Consider the following 25,132-nt stretch of genomic DNA (forward strand, 5'->3'; position numbering starts at 1 on the left):
ATTCTTGGCTTATAAGATATCAATGTACCCATGGCTAATCAATAAGTCTCATCAAAGTTTCCTTCGGGAAAGCCCCCTCATGTGCTACTCTCTCTCTAGTCATGTTGTCCACCTTACTTGATATGTGGATAAAAACCTGTTGTTAGGGACTGGATGTTTGTGTCCCCCCCCCCCAAATTTATATGCTTAATCCTTAACTGCCAATGTGATAGTATTTGAAGATGGGGGCCTTAGGGGGGTAATCAGGGTTAGATGAGGTTGTGAGTGTGGAACCTTGGTCCCATGGGATTAGTGCCCTTATAAGAAGAGACACCAGGGAACTTGGTTTTATTCTCCACAGTGTAAGGACACAGAGAGGAGGCAGCCTTTTATAAGCCAGGAAGAGAGCCCTCACCAGATACCAACCATTCTGGCACCCTGATCTCAGACTTCCAGCCTCCAGAACTACTAGAAATAAATTTTTGCTTAAACCATCCAGTCTATGGTATTAAGTTATGGCAACCCAAGCAGAGCACTACACATGTTTTGGCCCAAGAATCTTTTTATTAGAAAACTTAGTATAACTTTTTTTTTTTTGGCCACACCACGCTGCTTGTGGGATGTTAGTTCCCTGACCAGGGATTGAACCCAGGCCCTCGGCAGTAAGAGTGCAGAGTCCTAACCACTGGACAACCAGGGAGTTCCCAAGTATTAATTTTTATTTTGGAGACATTACAGACAACAAATTAAGAAAAAATAAAATATATCAGGAGCTTTAAATCTTAACTTCCCCATGAGTAATAATAGTTACTATTATTATTACCATTATTATTACAGATGAGGAAACTGAAGTCTAGAAATGTTAAGTAATAATATGTCCAAGGTCTCTTTAATAAGGATCAGAGTCAGGATAAGCACCATGACTTGTCTTATGGCAATAACTCTGCTCTTTCCTCTTCATCCAAATCCTCTTTCTCCTACATTCTAAGAGAACTTGTTTGTTCCATTCATGAAACTCTTTATATATTGTCTTTCAATACAGGCATTTGTAAAAAAAAAAAGGTGTATACATAATCACTGACAATATAATAAATACATGGTCAAAATATTATTTTTTACATACCTTTCATCTTTTCACAAGTTGAGCCCTTGAGGCCAGGAGATATGGACCTGAGAAATTATGTCTCTATAAGGAGGTACCAACACTTTGAATATCTAGTGCTTGTTGAGGGACTTAATTCCTGTTATGAAAAGCTTAAGTTTATAATCATTACTCTGATATAGGCTTTTTATAACAAAAACTGTGTTAAAATAAAAATTGATGGAACCTTTAATTTTAAAAATTATGAAATAAAACCTTAGTGGATGAATAAGGTAAAAAGTTGGGAATAAGATATTTTTCAAAATTGAGTTATCTTCTCACCATTAAAAATGATAGGATATAGGGCTTCCCTGGTGGCGCAGTGGTTGAGAGTCCGCCTGCCGATGCAAGGGACACGGGTTCGTGTCCCGGTCCGGGAGGATCCCACATGCCGTGGAGCGGCTGGGCCCGTGGGCCATGGCCGCTGAGCCTGCGCGTCCGGAGCCTGTGCTCCGCAACGGGAGAGGCCACAACAGTGAGAGGCCTGCGTACCGAAAAAAAAAAAAAAAAAGATAGAATCTACAATAATATGTTCTTGAATAAAAGTGTGAGTAGAAATTTGCCATGTTATAGATTCTATAAAACTCTTGGTGCACTAAGTACATCTCACAGATGTTAATTGCTATTATCACTTATAAAAATACCAGTGATGAGGTCATTAGACATACTGTCCAGTCTAAATCCTGGTTTTAAAAAAATCAACTAATGCAAAAAGATGTCAGGAAAGTACCTCAAAATTATATTATCTGCTAAGCTAATCTAGAAGGCTTAATATATATTTAAATATATATATATTTATTTAAATGTATTTATACATATAATAACGATTGAGCTTAAAAAAGATAAAAACTCAAAATATCTTTTATCTCATTTCTTTAGAAACCGTTGGTATCATTTTAGGTGGACGAACACAAGACAAGAGTAAAAAATAATACCTTCAGCTTGAACACGCTGGTACTTTATAAAAAAAAACACCTATTCCTTGTTCTGACTGCCTAAAAATAAAAATGATTTAGGAGCAAGAAGGTTTGAAACAATCTTTAAGTCAAGTAGTATATAAAAGCAATTATGAGGGGAGACATGTTCTATGCTATGAGGGGGAAAGTATATTAAAATGTCAAAATAGTAGCAATAAAAAGACTATAAACTTCATCCTTATGTCCAGTCAGGAAATGAAAGATCTTTGTACAGGCTGTGCTTTGAAAAAGTTAAAGTGCGCTATGAATTAAAGACGTTGTAGGACCAGGACATTACTAGTTCTCAGAAAGGATAAGGGGGAGAAAGTACACACAACATAAAAGTGGTTGTTTTAGAACTTTCTTTCCATTTCTTTGTACGTGAGGGGAATAAAAGGCAGACAGGATTTGCCATCGTGTTTCTTCCCGCACAGAGAAGCTCTGGACAAAATATCGGCGCAGTCACCCGTGCTCAACCCCCTCCATCACTTTCCTTCCCCGCGCTGTGTGCCCCCTCCCACCGCGTGGTTCAGGGCCTCTCTCTGTGGACCCCACCTGGACCAGTAGTTTTCTGCCCTGAGCTCCATTCTCCAGAGACTTGCGAGGTCTTGCCAACTGGATAAACAATATAAGCTAAAATGTTTCTCACTGATAAATGGCAAAGTGTGTTATCCAGCGTAGAAGACATTTCATTTTAATGCTTTATGCCAAAAAGAAAATGGCATAGACATTTCTGGCAAGGTCAATAGATGAAAACTCTGTGGGCCTTTGAACTTTCTCCAAATGAACCATTTCACCACATTCCCAAACCCTCCCTAAGTCAACAAAATAGAGTCTTCCGGTCTCACTGCCTACTTCCACCAGAAAAGCCCTCAAAATACTCAATCTTATATCCTAAGACCTCCTTACATTAAAGATGCCTCCATATACACATATATATTAAAAGTTTAAAAAATTAAGTCTTTGGCCTTGAGTAGAACTTTTACCTCTGTCATTGTATTAGTTTTTATGGCAGCATAACAAATTACCAGGAAGAGAGGGACGTAAAGCATCATCCACTTATTAGCTTCCAGTTCTGTGGGTCAGAGTCTGGGCAGGCTCAACTGAGTGCTCTGCTTAGGTTCTCACAGGGCTGAAATCCAGGTGTCAGTCCAACTGATCTCTTATATGGAGCCTCTCTTCATTCAGATTGTTGGCAGAATTTAGTTCCTTGTGGTTGTAGGGCTGAGGTCCCCACTTCCTTGGTGGCTGTCACTTAGGGACCATGCTCAGCTCCTAGAGGCCATTCTCAGGTCCTTGCTCTGATGCTTCCTCCATCCCAACAGCAGCTTCCTTCACATTCATCCCTTCTCAGGCTTCCAATCTCCCTGACTCCCTTTCTGCCACCAGCCAGAGAAAACTCGTTGTTTTTAAAGGGGTCCTATGATGAGGTTGGTCCATCTGGATAACCTCCCTATCTGTGGTCAAATGATTGGTAACCTTAATTACATCTGGAAAATCTTTTTTTGTCATGTAATGTAACATAATAACATGAGTAGGACTGAGGGCAATGTTCATGGGGGCCATTTGAGAATTCTGTAAGCCACAGAGATCTCATAAACATTTGCTTATAATGCTTTACAGCAGTCTTATTTTTGCCTTTTTTATGGGTGATTTATGTAGATGTCTTAGCTGTCTGTAACAGAAAGGTAACTCTTTAGAACAGAGATCTTTTGTTTGTCAATAAATTACTTTGAAAGAAAGATAGGTGAGGCAAAAAATGTAAAATATAAAGAGGGTGCCGAATTTATGTCTAATCAGACAACAGAGGTAAGTTGCGATTTAGCTAAGGGATTCAGAATTCTGTCTATGGAAATCAAATAACAAAAATTTGAAAATTGGGGTCAGGATGAAACTCAAAAGGCACACGGAAGACATACACGATACATTGGACTATGAAACTAAATTTTATCCCAGTTGAAAATTGCAAGCTTGGAGTCTGCCAGGGATAAAGCCGCTCAAACCAGATTGTAAGAAGGGACTCAGAAGATGTGGCTCAGGTAGCACCATCCTGGGTGCTGGTTCCAGGCCACATTCCTTACCTGGACCTGGACTAGTACCCTTCTTGTGGTCCTAACACTTTAACCAGCAAGCACAATAGTCTCTCTCTTTTTTTCCAGCTTTACAATTGACAAATAAAATATAAATATTTATATTTATAAAAATATAAAATATAAATATATATTTAGAGTATACAATGTGATGATTTGGTATGCATAAACTTTGTGGAAAGATTACCACAGTCAGATTAACTAACACATCCATAACCTCACACAGTGACCTTTGTGTGTGTGTGTGTGTGTGTGTGTGTGTGTGTGTGTGTGTATACGCTTAAGATCTATTCTTTTAGCCAACTTTGAGTATACAATACGGCACATTAATCATAGTTATCATACTGTACATTAGATCCCAGAACTTATTCATATTATAACTGAAGGCTTCTACCCATTGGTCAGCATCTTCCCCCATTTCTCCCACCCCCCAACCCCTGGCAACCACCCTTCTATTCTGTTTCTGTAAATTTGGCTTTTTTTATTTGGTAAGATCCCACATTTACGTGAGATCATACAGTATTTGTCTTTCTCTGTCACACACAGCAGGCTCTCGATGGTGATCCCTTTGGTTGGGTGACTGAGTGCCCAACTCCTGGAAAGTATAAATTCAAATAGAGTTCATCTTTTTGTGTAAGCTGTCTACTGTTATTATGCTGCTTTGTATATGCTTTATCTGTTTTTTTTAATATAAATTTATTATTTTTGGCTGCGTTGGGTCTTCGCTGCTGTGCGCGGACCCCCTCCAGTTGTGGCGAGCAGGGGCTACCCCTCACTGCTGTGCACGGGCTCCTCATTGCGGTGGCCTCTGTTGCTGCGGAGCACAGGCCCCAGGCATGCGGGCTCTAGAGCAAAGGCTCAGCAGCTGTGGCGCACGGGCTCAGTTGCTCCACAGCATGTGGGATCCTCCCGGACCAGGGCTCAAACCCGTGTCCCCTGCATTGGCAGGCGGACTCCCAACCACTGCACCACCAGGGAAGTCCCACTTTATCTGTTTTAAGATGTTTGAAATGGATAAGAGAATCTGATTTATTAAACTTGTAAATCTGATTTACTGAATTTACAAGAGTTTTGTAAAGATTACAAATATCTTGCATGTTAAATTTGTAAGTTTGCCTTATCAGGTGTTTGAAATATTTGAGAGAATGTTTATCAAATTGGCAATGATAGTGTGAAATGTCTAAAAAAATTTAGTTACTAAAGTTTCTAAATAGTGTTACCATTTAAAGGATTTAATCCATCAAATTTATAAGCTAAGTGAGCAATAATTAAATAATAAATAAAGTTAAGTGTTTAAAATTATAACACAATATCATTTGTAAGCATAGTAAAAAGATTTGTGAGTTAAAAATAAAGGATTATAGGGCTTTCCTGGTGGTGCAGTGGTTGAGAGTCCGCCTGCCAATGCAGGGGACACGGGTTCGTGCCCCGGTCCAGGAGGATCCCACATACTGTGGAGCGGCTGGGCCCGTGAGCCTTGGCTGCTGAGCCTGCGCGTCTGGAGCCTGTGCTCCGCAACCGGAGAGGCCACAATGGTGAGAGGCCCACGTACCGCAAAAAAATAAATAAATAAATAAAGGCTTATAAAAACTAAGGTATAAAATTTATACCTTTTATAAATTGAATATTAGCACAAACATAAGGAACTATAAACATGATCTTCTATGCCAAAAAAAGCAGCTTTGGGCACTAAAAACTCAATTACCGTTATTAAACACTGACGAGCTATATAACTGTAATGGATATCAATCATAGCAGCTACTAATTATTATCTACCAACTACATATCAGTTGTGTGATATATACTGAGTTTATTCATTTATTTGTTTGTTTTTGAAGGTAAGAGAGAATATAAAGTACATTGCTCCTTAAATGTGTGTTGAAGTGAACTGACGATCTTTTCCAATCTAAAACTATTACTTCACATAGTAGTTGGAATTCCTTTAGTTACAATTAACAGAAAAGAACTGAAGTCAAATTGTTTTAATAATAATAATAACAGCAATAACAACAATAAGAAGAAAGGGATTTAGTTGTTCAAGTAACTTAAGAAGTCCAGAGCTAGAGGAATTACACCACGTGGATCTTCCTTCCAAACAGAATGAACTGTCACCTGTCAGGAGTGCAGAAAACTGACAGTCACCAGCTGCTGAGCACTGGGGTTCCCTACAGTCTTGAGCTGGAACCACACTCTTTCTGGACAGCTCTGGTCAGTAAGCGTAGTAGGATTAGCAGGGCCTGGGCGTTTCTGCCCAATGTGAGACTCCTCCAATAAACAAGTTTTGCTCTAAATCTCCCTGTTAGGTTGGCCAATACTTTATAAAATCTGCCTCACAGTCTGGGCTCCCCCTGCCCAATCCTGAGTTCTCTCCCTTTGCTTTCACAGGCGTCACTGTCCAATATGCTCCCTCCACCTTTGTCTCTCACCGGCATTACCCCCAATAACTCTTGGTCACTGGCAACTCCATGCTGCTTACCAAAGGGCTTGAATGGCCTCTTGGAAAAAGCTTGGCCTGGTTGTTTAATGACACCACAGGGCTCACTTTATTTCTCTCTACTCTGCCTTCCCAAGTGGCAGAATTGCCCGAAAGCTGTCACTCTTCATGACAGCACCATGCCACAAGTACCAGCTGGAGATATAACTGCTTCCCATTCACAGCCAGTGGAAGAAGGGAACATCTTTTGGTAACAGTCATGAGAGAGAGAATAATTTTCTTCTCCAGATGCTCCTCCATCAAGCATCTCCTTTCTGTCCCTTTGACACAGCTTGAATCATCATCCTACCCGACCACCATGACTATGGCCCATCCCTAGAGCTCCTGTGAGATCAATTCCAACCAATCTGCAAAGCTGGGAAGCTCTGGATCGCATTAGAAAGGAGACAGAGAGAATGAATGCTGGGGAAGCAACAACTACATTTCCCTGAGATGCTTATTTTAATGTTTATTTAATTTACTAAATTAATTAATAAATTTAATTTAATTAATAAATTTTAATTTAAGAAGATGAAAGAATTCATATTACCCAGAACAGTAAAATTTTGAAATTGACTCTTGCTGTAGTCCACAGATCCATTGCAATTGACCTAATGTGAGACCACTATCCAGGTTGGCAGCACAAATACTTACTTCTATGAACACCTGTGCAGGTGTTATGCAGGTCTTATGCAGAGCCCTTATTTTACCGTTACTGGGGGAATGACACTCTTGCACTACTAACAAACTCTCTCTGTTTTTGTATCACAGACTTTGAGCCCCAGATCATCATAGTTATCCTATTTTCCTCTGGAGTAAACAGTATGCCCCAACTTAACTTTATTCCTCAAGAATTCTTTGTGTTTTAGCTATTCGCAGCTTGTTTTTATAAAATGGTGACATATCAGTTAAGTTTTTTGTTCCAGATTAAAAGGGTAAGCATCCTTGAACACTACCCAAGATCACACCACAGAATTAGTCCCATGAGGGCACTGCTGCTCCCAGCAATGAGCATAAACTCTAGAGTATAAACTGTTAATAATGCAGACACACAAGTCAGAAGCTACAATTGGAACTCTGACCACTGCAGCTTCTGGAGGCTGGATGTCCTGTTGCTTCTGCCCACAGACTTGCCGGAGTGAATTCTGTAGAGTTCTTTCTCCAACTCACTGGGTCCCCGTTCAAAATGGGGCCAGAGCATCTGATTAGCAGAGCCCACATCCTGAGCCCTGACTGCAAGGGAACGGTAGGTGGAGAGTTTCTTTCAATTTCAGCTTCTAGAATGGGAGGTGAGCTCTGCCTCACAAGGTGGAAGATTCCAGATGCTGGATTCTTTGCATTTACTTTCGTTCTGCTAGAATCTCCTGTGTGTAATCCTCAGAAGGACTTTATAAGAGATTTCCTTACTATCTAAAGCCTATGAGAAAAGAATACCCTAGTGTTCAAATGTCTTAGGTGAGCCAGTGTCAGTCATAATTATCAATAATCCCATTCAGTTTGGACTTCTCTGGGGAAGCCGGTTACCATACTAATAATACATTTGTATTCCATTTTTGTTTTTGTTAGTAAGACAAGAATATATTGCCTTTATTAATGCTAAACCCATAGACTGTATACAGAGTACCTGTCACTATTATCTCACCATTCCTATAAACATTCATCTTGGAAAGATTAAATTCAACTTGGCAGATGTTTATTCAGCTCATAATAAATGCAAGACCTTGTGCTAAGAACTGGGGGATGACAAATTTGCCTTAAATTTTCACTGTGGTGACTACTTCGTTGTTATTTTAATTCCTTCACCGTAGAAAAATTGGGTATTAACTATTCATAATCTACTTTTATATTTCACTGTCAATTTTCCATTATTTCCAATTCTACAGAAGAGCTCCAAAATCTTCACACTACATTTATAGAGGTTAATCTTCACTACAGTTTCTCTTTTGTTCATATTATGACTATCATTTTGAAATCTAAGCAATATATATTTGAATATAAAATGCAGTTGATAGAAGACATTAATTATTCACATGCTAAAGTCATTACTCTCATTATTGTGCAAAAAGAACGTTAGAAATTCGCAAATGTGAGTATGTGCTTGAAGGGATATACCGTTTACGCTTGCTTTCGTGCTAGCCTGATATTTAGTTGGCGTTAACAGCAGAGGAGCCGATGAGAAAACATTGATCAGAGCTCTGTTTCAGCGCTGGAGGTTGACACAATCGTATACTATTTGAACTGGATAAAAAGGTAAAGGTCATGACTCATCTTTAAATTGAGTTTTGAATTGACTCTCATTGTCATCTTCATATATTTGCCACTTTGTGATCCACTCCTATTTTCCCCAAATCGATTCTATAAAGGCTTTCCATGTAACATGCTCTAATCCTTTTGTTTCTCCATCTGAAATCAAGTCTCGAACACACATGATCGCAGGGGTGATGAGGCCACACTTTTTACTTTAACTTCCAAACTGATTAGATATAGCTGGGAATAAGTGAGTAGTAGTTACAGAAGAAGTAACAGTTGAGAACTCAGTCTCTGCAGCCCAATCTGGGTTTCTCCCCACTGACCACGTACTTTTAGGCAATTCTGTAATCTCTGTAAGTCTTAGCTTTCATCTCTAGAGAGGAATTGACAATAATACTTTTCACAAATGGCTGCTGGTGAGAATTAAATGGCATACTGTATTTAAAACTCTCTGTCGTATCACCCAGTAATCCCAATCCTAGATATTTACTCAAAAGATATAAAGACATACACCATCCAAAAACCTAAACACAATGACCATTACAAATAACAATGTCGTTGATCAGATACGAATTGGATACTTAAAGTGTTATGTTGCAATGCCAGCTCTGAGGGAAGCCAGAGTGACAAGGCCTTTGCAGAGTTATTAGGGTCCTTTTCCACTGCACATCTAGGAACTCAACTTTTCAGTTCACTGTGAGATCACAAGGTTATAGGAGACGACTTACATTAATCTCATAAGCCATTGAAGTATGAAGGCGACAGCACTTACCAACAGAATTAAAGCTGCCACATGGGTCAGCACAGTCCTGCGCTCCGGTCCCATCATAACAGTGTCTCCTGTGGGCAGATCTCAAGGAAGGCTGATACATATCAGCTTCCTGCGTGGGCAGGGGATCAACACAAGGAAGAGAAGTTAGTCCAAAACAACATATGATCCAGGTCGTAGGAAGAGCCCTGGCAATCATTCCTGTTTTCATAATTCACCAGAATCAATGTCTTTGTTTGTTGAACAGTGTGGGATAAGCATCCGTAAATCTTGTAGGCAGCTCTCTTTTCTGTAGATGCCATGCACCCTCTCCTCAGTCTTTCTTTGGATCTGGTACCTTGCCCTTGACAGAAGTAGCTTTCTTGGTTACAGTCACACTTGCTCCTTCCCCCTGAGATGTTGCCTTTACTGGATTTGGTGTTCCCAAGTCGCCTCTGCCCCACAATGAGAGCTAGTATCTAATATTTCCTCAGCAAGTAGTTAATCTCATCCTTTTATGGATTGTTTTTGCTGGATTAACAATTAAAGAACAATTAAAGCTTTGGTTATCTATTGTTCTGCAACAAACCAACCCAAGGATTAGCAGTGTAAAACAATGGCAATCATCTTATTATTAACTCTCCTGGTTTGGGGTGTTGACTGGACTCAGTTAGGTGGTTTCCCTCAGGGTGTGACCTGCAGTTACAGTCAGACAATGTGTGGTGCTGGGATGCTCTGAATGCTTGCTCCTCACGTGTCTGGTGTGTAGGCTGGGAAAACTCAGACAGCTGGAGATTGGAACCTCTAGAGGCCTCTAGGCATGTTTCTTCATCTCTGCGTGTCTCTCCACATGGTCTCTCCAGCAGAGCTGCATCAGGGTAGCTGAACAACTCACAGGGTGGCTCTGGGTCCAAAGGCTCATGTTCCAAGTGAGACAGAGCCAGCAGTCCCCCAGCATCATCCCATCATACTCTATTATTCAAAGACCCCTCCACCCCAGGTTCAAGAGGAGGGACATAGACTCTGGCTCTTGATGAAGATGTGGCAAGGTTCTGGAGGTGCACACTGGAAATATTATTGCAGACAGTTTTGGAAAATACAATCTACCACAAAAGGTAATGTTATTTGTAGTTATTAGAGGACCGAGGCTCTTTTATTACATATCACCAAATGCCTATTTTCAGGAATGCTAAATATGTGTCCCTTATTTTCCTGCTCTTCTCCACAGCCCTGTGAGTTGGGGAGTGAAAGGTATAGGTATTGCAAATGAATAGATGAGGACATTAAGATGATTTAAAAATTGATAAACTTCCCCCAAAATATAATATGGAATTATTTCAGGATCTCTGACTCCAGTCTAAATACTCAAATGCTTTTCAAAATGAAAATGGCAATTCAAGGAGAAGAATACACCATAAACATTTTTTTAAAAACAACTGAGTTGTTTTAAGATGTGTGTCAGGAAGTGAATACTTATGTGTCTGTGTGACTAGGGCCTTCTTGGCAAATTTACTGGGAACTGGTTACAAGATAGGACATAGAAGTTAATTGATAACTGGATAGATAGTAAGAGATGTATCTCCCTGGAGGCATGTGTTTACATTTCAAGGGGGGTTAGAGAATGAGACCCAAGCCTTGGAGACTTCCCAGAGACTGTAACTCAGAGATGATTGCCTTCTCTCCCGCCTGGAGACATTTATTTGTATTTCAAAAGGTAGCAAATCAGGATCCTTCTCCTTCTCTTCCCAAGGGGACTTTGTTTTCATTAGGGAGATTAAGTTTATTTCCCACCCTCAGGAGGGAAAATTTTATACAGACTCGGAGATTCATATCTTTTGGGGGTTCCTCCCTACTGTGCAGAGCCTGGTATGTGTAGGATGGTGTTCTGCTCTCATCACAACTCTCCAAGGAGGATTGAGACAAAGAGGAACCAATGAGATTATTACTGTGAGTTGGTGATAATAATCTGTCTTGGCCCCAAAAATCCCATGTCTCTATGAATATAGAAATTAAAAACCTATCAATGTGAAAATAGTACAAAATATACTTAAATATACTTATTTAGGTACATTATTGCTTAATTCTCTTTTTCTTGTTACTATACTTACTGTTGCATTGGTTTTGGTCACAGAGGGAGTTAGAATTCAGTGGGGTTTTCTAAGTGAACTGTAGGAAAGGAAAGATTCTCTTCTACCCTCTTTGGGTCTAAGAATTAAATTGAGATAAGACAGATTCATGGGAGAAAATCATACATATTTTATTGAATTTTCACATATGCATGGGAGATTTCACAAGAGAATAAAGACCGAAACAAGTGGCCAGAGCAGGAAGCTTTTATACCTTTTAGACAGAGAAACAATAAAAATAAACAAAAACCAAGAATTGACAATACAGTGGCGTTTGGGCTGAGGTAAGTGGTGAAGAAGTGTCTAGAAAGATAAGGATTAGTTTAACAAGGCTTATTTGTACAGATTTATTGTCTCCAAATGTCCTGTCTCTGGTGATAGAAACGTCTTCCTTCCTCCTGGTACAGGCAGGGTACCTTTCACATAAGAGCTTCATCTCCTGCTTTCAGTGAAGAAGGGTGGGTGGGAGTCAGAGTGATCTTTCTGCTTCTGCTGTTTTCTCAAACTTCTTCAACTTAAGATATTCAATATCCCAAGGTGGTATATTTTGGGGTAGTGTGTCCTAAATCCCATCACTCTGGAAGTCTTAATCATGACTATGCTTCCCAAAGCCCTCTTGACTAGTCCTCCCATGGAGTAGAGAAGCCCTAATTCCCAGGGAAGACAGGTACAAACTCAATAGGGATCATGGGTACATCTTTCATGTCAATATAGTATGAGACTAAAAGTTTAATGGAGGCATAAATTTTGTTTTTGTGTCTTCCATAATGCCTTTTCAATAAGTATTGCTGAATTGAATTCTGTTGGGGAGGAAAAAAACTTTACTGTTGTGTTGCACCCCACAAGCCTGCCAGCCTCAAGACCCAAGAAAGAGCCTGGAGTCAGCAACAGAGACAACAATGGCTTAATGGATATGAGATCTTACATGTCTGAAGCAAGGTCCTGGGGTGACACCCCACCATGTCCGGCAGACAGCAGGCAGGACATGGTGGGGGGCAGGGCATGTTACCAGTTATAGGGGGAATTGACATCAGGTTGGCTCATTGGTCATCAGAGAAACCAGCAGGGGAACACACCCTTCACTGCCCCTTTGATAAGCTATCATAGTGGAGGTGTTCTAATCTTTAGATTAGAACAATCACTAGCTGGAGTTTGAGGACAAGGATGTAAGCATCTATTGATTAGACTCAGTGATTAAGAGGGAAGATTAGACATGTGAATGGCATATAGGTGAAGCAGGGACTGGTCAAGCAGGGGATGCATAGAGAGCAAGAGAACGGCCACCTTGAATGGCCTGACCATACATCTACCCTACTAGGTTCTTCTGGCTGGTCTAAGAATTAAATCGACATGGGAGGCTGATTAACTTAACTCCAGTCCAGGATATCACGATTACCATGGCTTCTAGAATAATATAGAGTAGGCAGGGGAAGATAAAAGACAAGAAGCCTTTGAGGGAAGAAAACTGATTTGAATGAATGCTGTATCCAAAGAGCTAAAGCAGAAGGCTGTCTGGAAGAATCACTTTACAAAGAAAAATAGCATTATCTTGAAGAATCCTTCTGGAGACCTTTCAGATCATCTGAACCAGTACCTAGAACACCAGCTCTTCCAGAAGGTAACAGGATTTGCTTTTATTTTATTTTTATTTTTTATTTGGTGAGGTTAACCTATGAAGGCATGCAGTTTGGGACACGCTTCTATTTAGTCTCTGTGCAAACTGACAAAATCTTATTCATCTGTGTTCTCATGTGGAAAATGAGGCAAAAGAGTGATGATTTGAAATTCTGTAAAACACACATACCTGCACAGTCAGTGTTCTGTCCTTCAGCTGTGTGGCCTCACATCACCTGGAAATGGCTAAATTCTAAAGGACGACATGAGTTCTTCCTGCATCTCATTCCTCTCCTTCTTTAGAATGGAAGGTTGGACCCTAGGAGGATTTTTCCAACAGATGCCAGTCACTGAGTAGCTGTGATGATGCCCTGTGGGGTGGGGGTGGGGGAGGGTGATGGTATGTTAACTCAGGTGAGTTAACAGCGAGCATGGAGATGAGGGTGTGGTAGCAGAATCAGGAGCCCCAAGGATGCCACGTCCCAAACCCCAGAATCTGTGAGTGTGTTACCTCACACACCAAAGGGAAATGAAGCTTCCAGAAGGAATTAAGGTGCTCATCAGCTGGCCTTGAGATGGGGAGATTACCCTGGATTATCGGGGTGGGGAACCCAAGGCAATCCCAAACATCCTTAAAAATAGAAGAGGGAAGCAGAGAGAGAGAACCGGAGAGCTGGCAGCATGAGAAGGACTCGGCCTGATGTCCCTACTGACTTTGAAGAGGGAGGAAGGGGCCACGAGTCAAGGAATGCAGGAGCCTCCAGAAGCTGGAAAGGCAAGGACACATTTCTTGGAACATTTCTTGGAACAGCCTCCAGAAGGAAGCACGGCCCTGAAACAACCTTGATTTTAGTGAGATTTGTGAGATTTGTGTTTGTACAGACCTGTGAGATAATAAATGTGCGTCAAAAAAAAAAAAAAAACTGACATGAGAGGTTAATAGGAGAAAATAAAATTTAATTTTACGTATATATGGGGGGGTCCATAAGAATATGAGGCCCAAGAAGTTAGGCAATTAGGTTTATATGTCATCTGAGAGAAGCAGAAGGGGATAGTGGTTTGGGGCTTCCAAGGGAAGGAAGGCCATTCACAAAAAAAGATGAAAAACAAGCAAATGTTTGGTAAACAAGTGTTTGCTGGGCCGTATAGAAACCATGGGATACAGAGAGGAATTTTAACAAACAGGCTTTGCCAGGTTCCTCACCGTCTACCAGATCCAATTCATGTTCTAGTTCACATTACAGTGTAGTTATCTATGATGATAGATCCCTTCCTGGAACAGTCATCTATCTAAATTCTTTTAGGCAGTTGGGGGCAAGGACAAAGGTTCTTTCTGAGTCTTTTGAGCCTTGTTTGTTTTTAGCTCGAAATAATCCCCATGCCAAAGAGACACACGTCTTGGGGTGGCAAGTTTTGCTCCCCTAGTATTCCGTTAATCCACAAAGATCCAATTTAAAGACAGTGAAACTCTCCAGCCTGCTGGATTCAATCTGCATCTTACCATTTATGGGAATGATTTGTACTAGAGACCATGGTTCCAAAACGGACTATTTTACCACACTGATGTCAGTGGGCAAAAGCATGTCATTTGCCCCTCCCTCACCCCTTTTCAGGCTTACATTGGAGGCTTGGCAGAAAGCCGAAGTATTTAAACTCTTTACATATGGTCGCTAAATTTTCTCTAATCTTTGAAACTAAGCCACTGAGCATTTGTCTATCTCACTCTTACTAGGTTTTCACACAAGGCTGTGGATCTGAGCTGCAGACGTGTGGTAACCTAACCCACATTCTCCTCCTCCTAATGTAACTATTTCTCCTCACCTCTAAGTGTCTAACTATTAGTAGGGCTGTAGCAACAACCGCTGCTTGATAAGTCCCAACGCAGAGCCTGCATGGGATGTTCCATGAGTTCCCCTGATTATACATCACAGAGGAGACCGAAGGAATAAGTGAAAATTTGCTGAACTGGTAGGCCTATCCTCTGCTGATTCTACGCTAAAATGTAAGCTGCCCTCCAAGTTACCCGGACTTGCAGTCAGGGAAGCCTGTTTAGCAATTCTCTGATAACAGTGCTGGTCCCCGAATAAATTATCTCACCTCTTAGCAACACTTAGTTTTTCCCTCTTAACTCCCTTTTTCTCACCCACTGCGAACCAGGGATGCCCAGAGCAGATAATGTAACGTGGCCACCTCGATCGAAGAGCAGAATCTCATCACAGAGAGCAGAGTCCAGAGATGAACTCATACAACCAACAGCAGCTGTACTTTAATTGGTCTCCATTGTCTAACTCGACAAGTACTTTTGATTAGGATATGCTTACAGCAAGAGAAGACTCTACGCAATTCCACCAAGGAAGGTACATATTATTCACACACGTCTGAAAAGTTAAACATACATGCTCAGCATTATTCACAATCAACAATGCTAATCGTTCCCAGAATGGTAATCAGTAGTTATAATACAAAGAAATGGAAACACCCACATTATAGCTTTGTTTCATTTACTTAGGAATTTTCTCACAGGTAACATTTATATACATCCTCATTTAGTCCTAGTTTAAGACTTATTAACTATTTAAGAAGAAAATTAAAAAGGAAAGAACAGAAGACTTTTTTTTTCAGGGCAGGTAGAGAGACTGTGTCCTTTCTAGGAGCCAAATTTAGGGAGACAACGTTCTTAGCTCCTTTACTCATGTATTAATTTATTCAAAACACATTTGTTGAACTCTCATTCACTGCTACTGGGAGTGAAAATTGGTACATCCACTTTGGAAAACAGTTTGGTGATTTTTACTGTAAAAAAATTAATAATAGAAACCTCAGTTAAATAGAGTCAGGGGACCAGAAGGGGAAGCTCTCATGCCCTGTGATGATAGCAGAGCCCAACAGGAAGAAGAAAAACCTCTCTTCTTTCCAGACAAGGACACGGCCAATGAAAAGCCATGGACTCTCGGTTTACTACAACCCTCCCAGCTTCCTCTTCCTTCTATAAAAGTATTCTCTTCCCCTTGTGTGGGGGGGACTTGCATGTGGCTCACCATGGTTACAGACACCCGTTTGCAAATTCTCTGCTGATACCAAATAAACACATCTTTGCTGGAGGAATATCTGGCGGTCTATTTGTTTCATGTCAACACCAAGAAAGCTGAACGTATGATCCATCAATTTTTCTCTTAGAAATGCAAATACACATGCACCAAAACACACATATGAGAATGTTCATAGCGGCTCTATTTGTAATAGCCTCAAACTGGAGACTTAAATGCCCAAGAGTGAACCAAATAAATAAATTATTGTATACTTACACAAAGGAATACTATCAAGCTAGGAAAATAAACTAACTAGAGCTATACACACAAAAATACTTGAAAGGATCTTCTGAACAGGAGGAAAAATAATTTTCCCTCTCCCCTTCTGAGTTCTTGATTGAGACCCCTTGTAATGAAAGACAAGTTCACAACAGGAAAAAAAAAAAGTTTATTAATATGTATACTTCATGTATATGTGAGAGATACCCAGGAAAAATGAGTCACTTTCCAAGATGGTGCAAGCTATCACCTCAAATACCATCTTCAGCTAAAGAAAAAAGAAAAAGAGGGGAGGAAAGGGAGCAGCCAGTTTTGGAAAATTACCAGGAAAAGCATGATAAACAAGGATACGGTTTATTATGTGGATTTAAGTCTGTGTCTACTCCATTGATAACAGTTTCTTGTGATTTAGAGTCATCCTTCTTTTCCTGGTACAGAGAAGGAGACACCTTTACAAATGGAGATTTCCTTAATAGGTGTAAATTTCCTTTACAAAAGGGTAACTTCTCTATTTTCAGAGCTTCTCTGTGTCTGATGTTTCTCAAAATAATCCTTAAGCCAAAAGAGACATATTTTGGGGTGGCACATTCTGCAACACTTCAAGTGCATATGGGATATGACACCATATTTAAAAGTTCTTCTCTTTTCCCTACTGTTAAAGTAACCAATAGGCCCAAGATGGAGTCACCCATGCTTAAGCCCCCCCATCAGCAAACCAGAACTTAACTACGTGTCTGTGCTCAGCTCTCCCAGAAAAGGAAAGCCGAGGTCAACAAGTCAGCACGTGCCTCTTGACACAAGTTACCTGACCCAACTCCAAGATTTCTTGTTCAGTTTTGATTGGGGCTGCAAATTATACTCAGACTGAGATTGTCTTCTCCAATATTTTATTTAACACAGATTCACTGCAGGAATTATAATAATTTCACAAGCCAATAGCATACAGGATAATGTCTCTTAGCCAATAAAGAAATAACGTACGCCAAACCAATACTGGATTAATCATACGATTGTTCCAGGCAAAGGGAAGATGAAAGGAATAAAGTCATAATTTAGTTGAAGTGTACAATTCTACAAGTTGGTTCTGGGGAAAATCTGTTTAGTCAACCAAGAGCTGAAGTCCAGCTGCCAACACAAAAGTCCCTTGTTGCTAGAGCTCGTTGCTAGGGAATGAAGATGCTGGTGTTGAAGGGTAAGATCATCTCCTTCTCGTGGCCACTGCACAGTTTTCATCACTGGTGACAAAGTTGCTTTGCCCAATCAGGAGCTAATGTGCCAAGGTCTTCGAGAGCTATTTACATCAGCAAAGGGTAGCCCTGCCCAGACCCAACACTCCGAGTTGCAGGTCAAACCTCTTGGTATTTAAAGCTTACACATCCCCTAGCCATAGTCTCTTCCGCATGTTCATATTGATAAGCCTCCAGCGGTGCTCATCAATAGCTGAGCTACTGAGTGCTGATCGACAACCTCAGATGTCGATGATGACATCCTGATGCAACTTCCTCAATGTAAACAACTTCACGCTTAGAACAAAACTTCCTTCTTAGATCAAAAAAAAAATACCTGGATTTGAAATCATATCAAATCAATACACAACACATTTGTTTGCTTCATGCAAGGAAAGTAACCCTGCTTCAATCGATCAGCAAATGCCCAGTATGATTTCCTCATTCCTGATCACTTTGGTCTACAAAAATCCTGTGACCTTGTCTAGTTCTTCCAAGCTCCTCTTTATCTGCTAGGTTGGATGCTGCCCCATGTGTGAATCACTGAATAAATGCCTACTAGATCAGTAAGTTGGAAAATGTTCTGTGGAAAATGTTCTTTTAGCACGACTAAAAGATTGCCTGTCTTCTTATCACTAACCATTCCACCACATTTACATGGAAATATGCACCTAAGGACTTGAGCTTTGGAGGATTTCTTTAAAACCAACTAGCTTAGGCCCTTCTAAAGGGAAAGGCATTCTTCATTAAAGGTGTCTCAGGCACTTGCAGCAAATTTCTCTCTTTGCTTTTTGATTTATATTTGAATTAACCAATCTCTTGTATGGGTGGCCCTAGATTGTTCTCCAGAGCCTCTACCTGCTGGTTCCGGTTTAGAAGACCATCTGATGTGCAGCTTTGAGGGGACAGGAACCACCCCCACCCACTGTGCTTGTTAAGGGAGTTTAACCAGAAACCCAGAAATTAAGGTTTTCACATTCTTATCTCAAGAAAAGGAAATACTTAAAAATAAAGTGCTGTTTTAAAATACTCGGATACTAGGCTTCTACACTCCAGCATAATGCTTCCTTTTTGCAAGTTGCAGATTCATGGCCCTCAGCTCCTTCTTTCAGGGACTAAACTAAAGAAACTCAAATATTTGACAAAATCCTTTAATTTTTCTTCACATGCACCCCACCCACCCACCATAAGACCTGGGGGCACTGAGGCAAATGAAGTCTCAGACATTGGTCACTTTGATCACCTGGGTATTCCATAGTTCTCCAAAGTAGTTGTGCAGATTTAACAGCAATATGTTCCGGGTTGGAGCCATATATTAAAAGGAACAAACTTTATTGCCAAGAAGGAGACAACATTTGCAAAATCCTTTCTCTCAAAGAAAGGTCATAAGATGGAATCTTGGGATAAGGCAGAGAGAGGAATGAGAGATGAAGAAAGCAAGTCTGAGTCAGGAGCCAAAATTTAGTCCAGCAGTGCTTAGGATGGGGTGACTATAGGACAGGTGCAATAGAGACGAGCTTAAAGAAGTCCAGAAGTGAAGCGTCATGGTGGTCAAGAACAAAAGCATATCAGACCCAAACAGCAGAAGCTGGGATACACAGTATCCATGGGACTCAGGCAAATTCATGGGAAATATTATACCATCATTGTCTTCCCCCTGGGCCCGTACCTCGACTGGTGCTGAGGGACCTCTCAGGTTCATCACGACGTGGTCAAGGGCAGAGAGTAGCAAGCAGTGTCTGGGAGTCCTTACTCCCTGACTAGGGCCAGTGAGGCCTCAGGAGTCATAGGGTCCCACCAGCCCACCAAATATTTGAATAGAAAAACTACTTAGATGCTAGTTTCAGCAATATTATAGACTGAATAACCTGAAAAATACTCAGGGATGGCACTTCCATGGTGGCGCAGTGGTTGGGAGTCTGCCTGCTGATGCAGGAGACGTGGGTTCGTGCCCCGGTCCGGGAAGATCCCACGTGCCGCAGAGCAGCTAGGCCCGTGAGCCATGGTCACTGAGCCTGCGCATCCAGAGCCTGTGCTCCGCAATGAGAGAGGCCACAGCGGTGAGAGGCCCGTGTACCGCAAAAAATAAATAAATAAATAAAACCTAGGGATGCTGGATAAACATAAATAAATGTCCTTATAAATTTTCATCTGAGAATACTAGAAAGTAAAGGAAATTCCCAGTGGCCTAAAAACAAAGAGGAAACCAAAAAACAGAGTAGTACGTGTATGGGTTGATACTGTGGCTGCTGTGGAGATGGAATAGTACCTGTTTCCACTGCCTGGGGGATTGGGTACAGTATGCAGAAGAAAAATATTTTTTCCTCTATTCTTCTGAGTTCTCAGCTGAGATCCCTGTTATGAAATACAGATTAACAAGAGAAGAAGCAAACAAAAGTTTATTAACAGGCACACATCGTGTATACATGGGAGAGAGAGAGAGCTCAGGAAAATGAGTAACTCGAAGAGGTGGGTTAGAATTCAGGCTTAAATACCATCTTAATAGGGAAAGGGCAGAAGGAATGTAGGCCTCTTAGGGGAGAGTAAATGATTTTTAGGGAAAATGAATGAACCCTTAGAAGAACAGATGGGAGGTATGATAGTTTGTGACGAAGTTTGTCTGGGTGTGGTATCAACTTTTAGTCTCCTCTTCTGTGATAACAGTCCATCTTTTCTGGTTAACTGAACTCCTGAGAAAGGGATCTATGACAACCAAGTTCCTTTTGGAAGATTAGCCTTTAAGCAGATAAGTTCAAAGAAAACGTCTCCCTGCATTTGCTAGTTTTCAAGAGCCTGCGGCTCAAAATAATCAGTCTGCCAACGTGGCAGATTTTGGGGGTGGCATAGTCTGCTCTCCCTTAGGTATTAACCCTAGATAGGAACAGGAATAAGATCTGGGGCCTACATAATACATGTGGGTGGTTAGAACTGTATCAACACATGAATCCAGGATCCTTGAAAGTGTTATTTGAAAAGGATTCTATAAAATGTCTAGAGTCAAAACTTTGCATTTCGGCTCAGACGTGTAAAGAGCTTGAAGGTTGTCACTCCTGTTTTTATAATAAGATAAAGCTGGATAAACTGAACATCAATGACTTTTCTTGGACGCCTCATAGACCCGAGTTTGCAAGGTAAACCAGCACCTTGAAATCTGGAAAGGGAGGTGCATCTATGTGAGTTACAGTTGAGATCTGGCGGAACAGAAGCTTCTGGAGCCAAAACCCGGTAGGAACACTTAGGTGGTAATTTTGATGAGCTGCTGGAGGCTGAGTGTGAAATAACATGAGAATAAGAAACTCCTGGAAGACACATTTCTTGGGAGGGATGGTCTTTACCTCCAGGAACTCTACCAGATTCTAATGGTGAAAATCCAAGAGAGATCCCCTTATTACTCTGGCAGGGGGAGAAAAAGAGTAATCATTGTGAAATATATCCAGAGACCTCCTCTCCAGGGGAAAAGACTTTGCCAGAGCCTTATCCCGGCTTGGGAGAGTGCATTCCCCTCTTCCTGTCTCACATAATTGGGAGGACAGTGTAGTCAAGGCTTTAAGGACATAGATTGGGAACACAGCAGCTAGGGAGAGGGTTACCAGATGCAAGAAAAGCTGTACCACTGGAGAAATATTTCTGAAGGTGAAAGCCTCAAGACACAGGCTCACTAACGGACTGAGATTTAATTGGAAGATTATATATAGAATGCTTTCTCTCGCTGATACCTTAGCACCACACCAGGGGGCTCCAGTCTAACAGTGGATACTGCTGAGAGATCTGCAAAACATCCACCTTCTCTGAGGAGGAATACTAAGAAGTCAAGAGAGGAGACAAAAACAAGGAATTCGGAGCCTCTAGTACCTGTAGCTACAAAAAAGATTAAACACAACACAACCCCTAGCCAGATTAACATAAATCCTCATATAGACTTATTTACCTTAATTTCTATCATCCAATATAACATGTCCAGCTTTTGACGAAAGATTATAAGGAATACCAAAAGGCAGAAAAACACAATTGGAAGAGACAAAGTAATCATCAGAGCCAGACTTAAATATGACAACAATGTTGGAATTATAAAACAGGAAATTTAAAATAACTATGGCTAGCAATTAAGGGCTCTAATGGAAAGAGTAGACAACATGCAAGAACAAACTTAAAACTAAGAATCATACAATAATTAATTTTCATACAATAATATTAAAAATAAAGTATATTCATATAACTTATCCTCTTTGCATATTAAAAAAGAAAACCATATAATCTGTCAGCAGATGCAAATAAAAGCACATGATAAATTTTAGTATATTTTTATTATAAAAATTTAGCAAAGTAAGAAGAAAACTTTCTAAGCCTGATAGAGGGTATCTGACAGGAACTCACAAAAAACCTATAGTTGACATAATTCTTAAAACATTAGAAGCATTCCCTTTAAAAGCCAAGGATTTCTATTACCCTAGATTTTATTAAACATTATATTTGGAGGTCCTAAACAATGCAGTAAGACTTTTTTTAAAAAGGTACAAAATTTATAAAAATCAGAAAGAAAAAAATACTGTCACTATTTACAAGTAATATCAAAATTAAATCTAAAAGAATCCTCACAAAATCTCTTAGAGCTAATAAGAAAATTTGGCAGGGTTGTTGAACAGAAAATCAACACACTAAAATTGATTTTCTTCTAATGGACCAGCAACAAACAAAACATGATTTAAGGATACCATTTACAATAATACAAAAACTCGAGGTACCTAGGAATAAAGCTAACATAGATGTGCAAGATTTTTATCAAGACATAAAAAGGAAGACTGGAGGGCTTCCCTGGTGGCGCAGTGGTTGAGAGTCCGCCTGCCGATGCAGGGGACACGGGTTCGTGCCCCGGTCCGGGAAAATCCCACATGCCGCGGAGCCGCTGGGCCCGTGAGCCATGGCCGCTGAGCCTGCGCATCCGGAGCCTGTGCTCTGCAATGGGAGAGGCCACAGCGGTGAAAGGCCCGCGTACCACAAAAAAAAAAAAAAAAGGAAGACTGGAGAGATGAATAAAATTCATCAGTAGAAGTCCGTATTGTAAATAGCCACTAATAGGGCAATGGACAAATAACATGCGCTTTATTTAAAAGCTGAATACTATATAGCAGTTCAAAGGAATAGACTCTAGCTACATGCATCAATGTGAATAACCTCAAAAAGTTAATATGGAGCGTAAAATCAAGTCTTAGAAAACACACACTGTTATAAAATTTATATATTTTTAAAACATTTAAAACTGTATATTGTTTATGAATACACATGTGTAGTAAAAACATAAACGTCAAATGTAGGATAATAGTAACCTTTGGAGTGGGGAATAGGGCAGTATTTCCCAGACTTTCCACATTGTAATAATTACCTTGGAATCTTAAAAAAATATTAAGACATTCCAATGTAATTGGTATGAAATAAGACCTGGGCAATGGGAGTTTTAAATGTTTGGTGGATTCTAATGTGTAGCAAAGTTTGGGAACCACTAAGGCAAATATGAGTTAAGGGCAGGGTAGTTATACAGGTAACTTCAACTCTATTTGTGGATTTCTGTTTCTTAAAATAAGTTCTGGATCCAATACACCAAAATGTTAAGACTTGACAAGACTAGGTGGTAGGTGTATATGTTTATGATATTACATATCAAGAAGGAAGAAGGAAGGGAGACAGGAAAGAATGGAAGGAGGGAGGGAAGAAAGGAAGGAAAGACGATTTTGTTCCTCTAACAAAGTCACCCACACCAATGCTATATCTAGCTGTTCAGAACAGTAGATTGTACCAGTTTCCCTTATTCACCCTGATGCCTACTTACCAAATTTGTAGCCACTTAACTGGAGCAGGAAAGTGTTAAGCAAAAGGTCTTAGAATGCTGTCCTTGTTAACCTGATCTTGGTCCTACTGTGATGGCAAATACCCAGCTCAGAACACATGGTAGAGAGGAGCAGCTGAATGTTTACACATGTGCTAAAAGGCAAGTAGAATAATGGCTTGGTTCCTGCAGTGAAATCACTCATTCAGTGTGAACCTACTGTGTGCAAGGTACAATAATTGGTTCAATTTTAGCATTTACAAAAACCACGTAAGACAAAATACACTCTAACATTGTTTTATCGATGTCAACACTAACATTTATACCTGAGCACTTACAGGTTTGTCAAAACAGACCCTCTTAATTGAATGAAACACATCTCTTCTTGACAACAGACACAAATCAGTGGAGTTAAAACAGTGAAGTGAAATGGTTTGAGAGTCAGCAGTTATTCTTGGTGGGTGTCAAGGTGGGAATGTTGATTTATGAAAGAATATGGGAAGAAAAAATAAAACAATCTCCATGAACATTAATTCTCCTGGGCAAAACTCTATCTCTGACAGAAAAAAAATGAGACATAGCCCCTACTCATTTCTGCTTAAAAAGAGATCAATGCAGTTGGACTAAAAATTAGTTCTCTGACCTGGCTGCAAGTTCAAATCCTCTGTGGAAAATTTTTAAAATGTTAATGTACCCAGCAAATTCATTGAATCAGAATATGTAGGAGTGGAATCTGGCATGAGAGTGGAGAACTACAGGACTTAAGTGAACAGAAAATTTAGAATTATCTAATTTGGTAATTCAAAAAATAATTAGTTTTAAGTTGTTGGAGCCTTTTTTCAAATCCAATTAAAGCAAACTAAGTATGGGATTTCCCTGGTGGTACAGCGGTTAAGAATCCGCCTTCCAATGCAGGGGACTCAGGTTCAATCCCTGGTCCGGGAACTAAGATCCCACGTGCCGTGGAGCAACTAAGCCCATGCGTCACAATGAAAGATCCCACACGCCCTGGAGCCCACGTGCCGCAAGGAAAGATTGCAACTGAGACCCAACGCAGCCAATAAATAAATAAAAGTTTTTAAAAATAAAGCAAACTAAGCGTATAAAATGTAAGCTGTGCTGGTTTAGTCAAGGTTAGGAGGGCAATGTTGGGGCTGAGAAGAGGGTGTTCAGACCCATGCCTACTCACACATCCTACCCTCCTCTCTGTCCTCCCAGACCCTGAGTGGTTCTGTACTCCTTGGAGCCAAGTTTAAAAACTTCTCATTTGAAAGTTTCAAATGTTTTATTTGGCAGATTCGAAAGTGAATACACATTTGCTGCTCATTAGTGCCTAGCTAGTATTGGTAGAGCCAGAATTTGAACCCAGGGATGACTTCCTGGAAAATTCTGCCTTTTCC

General features: G+C 40.4%; 1 non-coding gene across 1 annotated transcript; it reads right to left on the reverse strand.

The window, feature by feature from the left end:
• Positions 1–606: 606 nt before the first annotated feature.
• TRNAK-CUU lies at positions 607–679 on the reverse strand. Its single transcript has one exon. It is a non-coding gene; the product is annotated as a tRNA-Lys (tRNA).
• Between the last annotated feature and the right edge of the window lie 24,453 nt (positions 680–25,132).

This window comes from Phocoena sinus, chromosome 4 (genome assembly GCF_008692025.1).
Source record: "Phocoena sinus isolate mPhoSin1 chromosome 4, mPhoSin1.pri, whole genome shotgun sequence".
In the NCBI taxonomy this organism is placed as follows: domain Eukaryota; kingdom Metazoa; phylum Chordata; class Mammalia; order Artiodactyla; family Phocoenidae; genus Phocoena; species Phocoena sinus.